Below are 10,000 nucleotides of genomic sequence, written 5' to 3' on the forward strand. Positions count from 1 at the left end.
TAGGATTGCATACATAGATTCATAAATTAGTACTAGGCTAACTACCCTTGTGGGTCATTTCAAGCCTAGTCAATTACCCCATGTGAGAATCAAACTTTGCACCTTGTGTCTGTAAGGTAACCACCTTAACCATTATGCCATCCTCCCCCCACCCCCCCAGCACATATCTGCTGACCTTACCAGATCCAAAGATAGTGAAACTTTTAAAACATGAAGAGAACAAATCTAAGATTACTTCACTGCTTAGTTTAATAGAACCATATTGGTGTCAAGAGGGAATGGAAACCAAACCAGAAGTAGACAAAAGTCAGGGAGCAAGTGAATGTGCCAAAAAACAAAAGAAAAAATATAAGGAGAAGAATCAGATGAGAAGGCAAGAAATGTTGGAAATGTATAAATATAGTTGTAAGTACAAAAGCCTCCTGGAGCAACCTTACGTCAAGCGAGATTCGACACGGGAATGGTTAAGGAGAGGCGAATTTAAACCAAAAGATGAAAGGTTAATATTAGTGGCCAAGGATAGTGGGTTACATACACATTAGTTTACAAAGTCCATTGAGCATGTGGGAGAAACAGACAAATGCAGATTCTATAAAACAGACCTGGAAGCAGTCACACATCTTGTTGCTGGGTGTGATACACTAATGGCAGAGGGCCTATATATTGAAACGCATAATAAAGTTTCAAGACTACTGCACTGGGAATTGTGCAAACATTACAATATCAAAGTAGCTGAGAAGTATTGAAAACATGATCCACAAAGCATTATAGCGAATAACAGAGATGATACATGTAGCTCCATATGAATTATAGAAGGAGTCAGTTCTGGGCACATTCTGGGTGCTGCAAAGAGCACTTCTGGCCGACTTCACTGATTGAAACAATACTAATTTCACAAACTTCAATATTACTTTGATGTGGGAATGAGGTCCATTCTTGTTACGGTATTAGAAACCCAAAACACTCAGAGAAATTAAAAAAGGCAGATGAAATTAGTGAATGAATAAATGCGAGGACAATGCAAAGAGCATTCTGTTTATTTGCAGAAGGAAGACGTTATGAGTAGACCTCAATGTATTATATGAAAATGCAACATGCAGGATGATTAGCTAAAGACTATATGAATGAAAATACTTTTGAATAAAAAAGGTGGTTAAAAACACATCTGGACAAATGTAAACAATGAGTATTTCTTTTTTTATGAGAAAAAAAGTCTCCTCTGCTCCTTCAGGATGAGTTAACCCTGTACCACCTCATCTCAAGGTCACTGCACTTTGGGAACGAAAATTCCTCCTCGCAGCAGCCACATTCAATGAGTTTAGTTTATTTTTATTTACTTATTTTATTTACCAGGGGTGTTCACCACATACAACCTCTGGTGGAGGCCTTTGATGCGAAATATGGCTGTATGCAAATTCCTTGTGGGCAAAGAGAAGAACACACTGCCATGCTCACAGCTTTAATAACCAAATGCATGGCGGCAGAAGAAGTAATGTGTATTGTGTTTAGTGTACAGTACATACTTATGTAACTACAACATGCAGAAGTGTGCTACAGCATGGAGGAAATTCTGCAGGCTACTGTAGTCATTTTTATGCTGCAGTATGCGTTTTAGGTAATGCTCCCTAGACTCTATGAAGGGGTAGTGGTCCACACACTTGAATTATAAAGGCACTGCCCATTGTGTACTGCATTTTCACTGCTACTGACATGCCCTCTGGCCAGCCTGTTGCTGATGCCTGCCATATTGCCTGCTGTCTCATATTCCCTTGGGGACCATGGACATTGTTTTCCCCCTGTGCATTTGGTTTTTGAAGTTGTGGGCATGGTAACATATTTTTCTCTATGCCCACAGGGAATTTGCAAACAGCCATATTCCTCTGCAGCTGAATGTCACTTCAGCCATGTGTCCCCAGTCAAATGTACCACAGGGAAATGTCTCACTGCCTAGGTGCCTGAACCCTCTTTTATGATTTACGTAAGTAACGGGGTCAGAATGTGACATTTATATGACCTTTAATTTAATATGTTTGTGGAGCAGGATTACAGAAGTATAAACAGCTGTACTGTTAGAGACTGTCTAAGGCCAAAAGAAGTGGAGTTGGTGAAACTAGGTAGCTCAGTAACTTGTTTTCTCTTAAACCTTTCTCATGATTCTTAAGGTAAGGAAAACTTAGTCATCTTTCACTGAACGCAAAGGTGTTTCCCTCCAAAAACCACAGAAAAGCATAAATCTCACTGTTATTAACTGGAAGATTACTTCTGTTTGCCATGTTAAATGAAACTGCAAATAACATACATACAAGGTTTTGTAGTTGCCACTTTCTCTGCATTTATGTTTGAGCATATTTATTGTTTTTGCACTTGCCTGCGTTGTTCTGCATTGTGTGCTTACACAGGAATTATCCCACATAATTAAACTTTTGCAGTTTAACAACCACCATGAGGCAATTCCTTTTACTGTATGCGTTTGCTAACCAGGTGGATTAACTGTTTTTTGTGTACCCTTTTCATCTGCAACACATGTCATAAGCACAAGGATGAAGCGACATATAAGGCCCGATTCTTAATCTCAACTGAGTCTTAATCCAAATAAAAACATGCTTACGCTCTTTAGTCCAGGTAAACCCTCTAATTCCTCATTTCAAATATACTGCATAGACAATACTACTATATCTACAGTTCCCCAAACAAAATTATTAGGTGAACTCATTGACAACAGTTTGAAATTTGAGCAAAGCAAAAACATAAAGGCTAGGAAGGATAAAGCCTCCCTCTAACAAACCGAAAAGTCCACAGAAAACCAAAAAGAGAGTAGGCTCCAAGTTTCAGGTGCAGCAAACAACACTGTTTATTAAAAAATGATACAAATGTGAGTGCTTTCGCGTTCAAATGCAGAACGCTTCATCAAACATATTCGAAATCACACACAAGAGTCTAAATACCAACCAACTACCAGTCACATCACTTAGAAAATTTAACCCCAAACGTTATGTTTCAAATTTAAAATAATGCAAAAACTCTGAATATAATACAGTTAAAACTGTAACTATCTATCATCATATCTTTACATAAACTTCACTAACAAAGATAAAATAAATAGTCTTATCAAACTGTGATAGAAACTATGTGAGACCTATGTAAAAAACACACACTTGACCCAACAAATCCTAATGTCAATTAAAATCAAAATATATGAAATACACTCAATACTGTAAGAACATATGAAAGTTTATAAAACAAGCTTGTATGTGAAGATGAATACTGCCATGATTAATATTTAAGGGGTCTATCAACCAAAAAAGTTTTAAGAGATATACTATCATTTAGACCACATTATTCTAATTAGTCTAATGATCCACTTTATTTCTAGTTGTTCTGTGTAATTTTTAAAATTCCCCAATCTAACTCCCTTGTTAACTAGCTCTCTTACTAAAAACGTGAATCTATGTGAGAGGTCATTCTGAAGTACATGATGTCCCAGGGCATTTGAATCATCTTGTTTATTCACTGCATAGAGATGTTCTCTAACCCTCTCCCTCAGCGTCCTGGTAGTTTTCCCTACATAAAAGGCAAAACATTTTGTACAGGAGGCTAAATATACCAGGTTCCGTGTCTTACAATCAGCATAATGGTCAAAAGTGTAGACTTTATGTGTCACTGGATGTGTAAATGTATTGCTACCTGCCATATAACTACAATGATTGCACCTTCTACAGGAAAAAGTTCCCTTTCTCTGTGAATGAACTCATTATTCTAATCTTTTTCATAGCAAAGCATTATTTTCAAAGATAACATGTTCTTATATGCAGATCTGGGCCTGGTTCCTGTATAACTAGCAATTCTATCATCTACAGTCAAAATTCCCCAATTCTTAGTAATTATGTCATAGATATTTCTATTATTACTAGAATAGGGGATAGTAAGTCTAATGGTTTGGGACTTGTCATCATCTGATCTATCACTAGTTGCATCAAATCTTTGACTCCTCTTAAAAAAACGGTTTCTCTTTTCTGTGTCTGTCTATCACATTCTCATCCCATAAAACAATACTCTCTTTATCTTTGTATCCACTATTCAAAAATTAATTTCCCAGTTTTAACAATGTGTCCTTACATATTTCATCTGAGGTAGTTAACCTTGACACTCTAAAGTCTTGTCCTTTTATAATGTTTTTGTATGCGTGGGGAGGATGTAAGCTATCGCTATGTAATAGATTGTTTTTCCTGCATGTCTTCCTGAACATCTCTGTTTCAACAGTTCCGTTTTTCTTATAAACACAAACATCTAAAAATTCTTTTTTCTCTGAAGATGTGTTCGCTGAAAACTCAAGGAAACTGGTTGTTTCATTAATATAACATAAAAATCTTCAAATTCTATGGCTGACCCATTCCATAATAGAAAGACATCATCCGCAATTTATTAAAATACTGTGTATTACTAAAAATCTATTCCTTTTCCCATAAAACCATCACTAAATTGGTGTAGGAATTGGCACAAGAAGTGCCCATTGCTACGCCCCTAACTTTTAATTAATACTTGTTATTAAATGAGAACACATTATTTTTTTAAAATTAAATCCAACAACAGAGTATACTTCATTATATCATCATTTGAGGCGCCCTTATTTACTAATATGAGTCTAACAAATTCAAAGCCTATCTCATTCGGGATGGAAGTGAACAAAGTTTTTACATCTCGGGTTACAAAAAAAGATGATGGATTAAACTCAGCAGAATATACATGTGCAGACAAATTCTCCGGAAAATGTTGAGTATCTCTTACTATTGTCTCCGTCACATCCACTATTTTCCTTAAATGCTTCTCGATGTAAATTGACATTGACTCAGTTAACCACCCTTTACTCGAGACAATGGGTCTCAGAGGGGGGTCATTACGATCTTTGTGTATTTTTGGGAGACCCCTGAAGGTGGGGATGCATGGGGGTTTCTATTAAGAAATATTTATACCGATTGCTATCTATAACATTGCACATGCCCGTGTCATATAAATCACATTGTTTCTTATCAACTCATTCAAACTTTGGCTTGTTAGGCTCTTATAAGTGTTCACATCGTCTAACATGGTTAACATCTTCGCTTCATATTTTTCTCCATCTAATAAAATAGCAGCTCCCCCTTTGTCTGCTATTTTATTAGACCTTGACGAGTGGATGGGAGATCGTAGGTTTATCCCGGGGGTCATCTCTGTGTCACTAGTAGACAGAGGCACAGTAAACTAAACCCTAAATGGGCATAGTAGTCTCATCCCAAGGGGTGGCGAAAGCCACACACACTCGGGATAGGCTTATAAATGCCCTAGGGCAGATAGCCTAGTATGAACCTATGAACCTAATGTGAGGGTTATGCTGTAACTTATGCAATGCTTCACATTCTGTTTTAGTTAAATTATAAAAAAAAATTTTACTTTTTTACATTTAAGGCTAAAAAGTCTCTCTCACATGCTTTTTCAAAAGCTTCAAGAAGGGGATGGTTGGGAGGTGTGAAACACGTTGGTTTCTTGAATTCAACCCTGTTATTATTGTCTTCTCTGTTGCCGTATAACAGCTTAAACAACTTAATCTCAAATAACTAAATCTGCTATACCCGCTTTTGCAGCAGGAATAAATGATAGACCTCTATTCAACAATACTTTTTCGTTCTCACTCAAAACATTCTTAGAGGTATTGACAATTACTTCTTGAAGCTTTTGAAAAAGCATGTGAGTGAGACTTTTTAGCCTTAAATGATAAAAAAGGAGAGAAGAGACAGCAAAGTTTATTAAGGTTGGGAGTGTGTCTTCACATTGACTTGCTGATTAGTAACCAGTTTGTGCACAGATTACAGCAGGGAGATACATTAGCAATGATAGAGATGCAAATAAGCAGGTGATCCTCCAAGTGATACAAACTAAGGCAGAAAGAACTGAGAGGGCTGCTTGATGGTTAATTTAATTTAGTCACAGGGATGTGAATTAAATATATACTGTCTATTGGACAGTTAGGATTACTGTACTATCGGGGGGGACACAAGGCTACAACAGTCAGTTTTATTAGCAAGCTGAGAACTACTAAGAAATATTGCTAATGTAATAGCTTCACTCTCATAAAACATACAAGTAGAATGCCTGGGTGGACTGACCCTGCTCTTGAGGCTCAAAATGTATATCCTTGTTTAGTTTGCAATACTGATTCCTTCCTACACTGTATAGATGGAGTGGTAGCCGCACACTGCAGATTTGCTTGAGTGTGCTCCTGCTCTTGAGGCTCAAAATGTATATCCTTGTTTAGTTTGCAATACTGATTCCTTCCTACACTGTATAGATGGAGTGGTAGCCGCAGACTGCAGATTTACTTGAGTGTGCTCCTGCTCTTGAGGCTCAAAATGTATATCCTTGTTTAGTTTGCAATACTGATTCCTTCCTATACTGTATAGATGGAGTGGTAGCCGCAGACTGCAGATTTGCTTGAGTGTGCTCCTGCTCTTGAGGCTCAAAATGTATATCCTTGTTTAGTTTGCAATACTGATTCCTTCCTACACTGTATAGCTGGAGTGGTAGCCGCAGACTGCAGATTTGCTTGAGTGTGCTCCTGCTCTTGAGGCTCAGAATGTATACCCTTGTTTAGTTTGCAATACTGATTCCTTCCTACACTGTATAGATGGAGTGGTAGCCGCAGACTGCAGATTTGCTTGAGTGTGCTCGGCTAGCAGAATGTAATTGCTGAAAGCTCTTGTGTCCTGGTGGGAGACTAGAAATTTAAAAATTACTAACCTATGAACCTATGAACCTATAACCGCATCGCCACAATAGTCACAAAATCCTTCTATGTGGCACACCTCATCACTAAGGGTTTTTCATCCAGAAAAAAGGAAGTCATTGTCCCACTGTACTCAAAACATGCTGGAGGGATAGGTTCCTAACCCAGAGACTCCCCAGACTCTGGAATAGACTGCCCATACATGTCAAGCAGTGCACCTCTTTGGCCCTCTTCAAAAGGAACCTTGATGATTGGATGGGAGATAGGAAATTCACCCTGGGGATCACATAAGTCACAGTGCTAGACAGGTGTCCAGGGAAGTAAATAGTGTGGGAAGAAATAGCCAGGGAATTGTTATGTCTAGGCTTGTATAGGCCCTAGGGCCGATAGCCTAGTACCAACCTATGAATCTATGAACCTATGATATACTTATGCCATGTGACAAATTTAAGATGCATTATACATGAGAAAACTAACTGTAGCTTTAACTTATGGAGTCTTGAAAATGTTGTGTATATACCTTTCAATTGTCCAGATTTTCATACAATGTTGGGATCTTTACTTCTTATTTTTGGTCTATTCCTTATATATACATAGAGGGAACCCTAATATAACTGATGATGCAACCTCTGTAACATAGGAGTAACCCTGATATAACTGATGGTGGAACCTGTGTGACATAGAAGGAACCCTGATATAACTGATGATGCAACCTGTGTGACATAGAGGGAACCCTAATATAACTGATGATGCAACCTCTGTAACATAGGAGTAACCCTGATATAACTGATGGTGGAACCTATGTGACATAGAAGGAACCCTGATATAACTGATGATGCAACCTGTGTGACATAGAGGGAACCCTGATATAACTGATGATGCAACCTCTGTAACATAGGAGTAACCCTGATATAACTGATGATGCAACCTATGTGACATAGAGGTAACCCTGATATAACTGATGGTGGAACCTCTGTAACATTGGAGTAACCCTGATATAATTGATAGTGGAACCTGTGTGACATAGAGGGAACCCTGATATAACTGATGATGCAACCTGTGTGACATAGAGGGAACTCTGATATAACTGATGATGCAACCTCTGTAACATAGGAGTAACCCTGATATAACTGATGATGCAACCTGTCTAACATAGCAGTAACCCTGATATAACTGATGGTGGAACCTGTGTGACATAGAGGGAACCCTGATATAACTGATGATGCAACTTGTGTGACATAGAGGGAACCCTGATATAACTGATGATGCAACCTCTGTAACATTGGAGTAACCCTGATATAACTGATGATGCAACCTGTGTAACATAGGAGTAACCCTGATATAACTGATGGTGGAACCTGTGTGACATAGAGGGAACCCTGATATAACTGATGGTGGAACCTGTGTGACATAGAGGGAACCCTGATATAACTGATGATGCAACCTGTGTGACATAGAGGGAACCCTCATATAACTGATGATGCAACCTCTGTAACATAGGAGTAACCCTGATATAACTGATGATGCAACCTGTCTAACATAGGAGTAACCCTGATATAACTGATGGTGGAACCTGTGTGACATAGAAGGAACCCTGATATAACTGCTGATGCAACCTGTGTGACATAGAGGGAACCCTGATATAACTAATGATGCAACCTCTGTAACATAGGCGTAACCCTGATATAACTGATGATGCAACCTGTGTGACATAGAGGTAACCCTGATATAACTGATGGTGGAACCTCTGTAACATTGGAGTAACCCTGATATAACTGATCGTGGAACCTGTGTGACATAGAGGGAACCCTGATATAACTGATGATGCAACCTGTGTGACATAGAGGGAACCCTGATATAACTGATGATGCAACCTCTGTAACATAGGAGTAACCCTGATATAACTGATGATGCAACCTGTGTAACATAGGAGTAACCCTGATATAACTGATGGTGGAACCTGTGTGACATAGAGGGAACCCTGATATAACTGATGGTGGAACCTGTGTGACATAGAAGGAACCCTGATATAACTGATGATGCAACCTCTGTAACATTGGAGTAACCCTGATATAACTGATGGCGGAACCTGTGTGACATAGAGGGAACCCTGATATAACTGATGATGCAACCTGTGTGACATAGAGGGAACCCTCATATAACTGATGATGCAACCTCTGTAACATAGGAGTAACCCTGATATAACTGATGATGCAACCTGTCTAACATAGGAGTAACCCTGATATAACTGATGGTGGAACCTGTGTGACATAGAGGGAACCCTGATATAACTGATGATGCAACTTGTGTGACATAGAGGGAACCCTGATATAACTGATGATGCAACCTCTGTAACATTGGAGTAACCCTGATATAACTGATGATGCAACCTGTGTAACATAGGAGTAACCCTGATATAACTGATGGTGGAACCTGTGTGACATAGAGGGAACCCTGATATAACTGATGGTGGAACCTCTGTAACATTGGAGTAACCCTGATATAACTGATCGTGGAACCTGTGTGACATAGAGGGAACCCTGATATAACTGATGATGCAACCTGTGTGACATAGAGGGAACCCTGATATAACTGATGATGCAACCTCTGTAACATAGGAGTAACCCTGATATAACTGATGATGCAACCTGTGTAACATAGGAGTAACCCTGATATAACTGATGGTGGAACCTGTGTGACATAGAAGGAACCCTGATATAACTGATGATTCAACCTCTGTAACATTGGAGTAACCCTGATATAACTGATGGTGGAACCTGTGTGACATAGAGGGAACCCTGATATAACTGATGATGCAACCTGTGTGACATAGAGGGAACCCTGATATAACTGATGGTGGAACCTGTGTGACATAGGAGTAACCCTGATATAACTGATGATGCAACCTGTGTGACACAGAGAGAACCCTGATATAACTGATGATGCAACCTCTGTAACATAGGAGTAACCCTGATATAACTGATGGTGGAACCTGTGTGACATAGACGGAACCCTGCTACAACTGATAGTACAACCTGTGTGACATAGAAGGAACCCTGATATAACTGATGATGCAACCTGTGTGACATAGAGGGAACCCTGATATAACTGATGATGCAACCTGTGTGACATAGAGGGGAACCCTGATATAACTGATAGTGGAACCTGTGTGACATAAAGGGAACCCTGATATAACTGATGGTGGAACCTGTGTGACATAGAGGGAACCCTGATATAACTGAT

General features: G+C 39.0%; 1 protein-coding gene across 1 annotated transcript in view; it reads right to left on the reverse strand.

The window, feature by feature from the left end:
- TNNC1 (troponin C1, slow skeletal and cardiac type) overlaps positions 1-10,000 on the reverse strand; it is a 205,451-nt gene that overhangs the window by 18,213 nt on the left and 177,238 nt on the right. The gene's annotated exons all lie outside the window — the stretch shown is intronic.

This window comes from Protopterus annectens, chromosome 7.part1 (assembly GCF_019279795.1).
Source record: "Protopterus annectens isolate FY-2018-M chromosome 7.part1, PAN1.0, whole genome shotgun sequence".
Classification (NCBI taxonomy): domain Eukaryota; kingdom Metazoa; phylum Chordata; order Ceratodontiformes; family Protopteridae; genus Protopterus; species Protopterus annectens.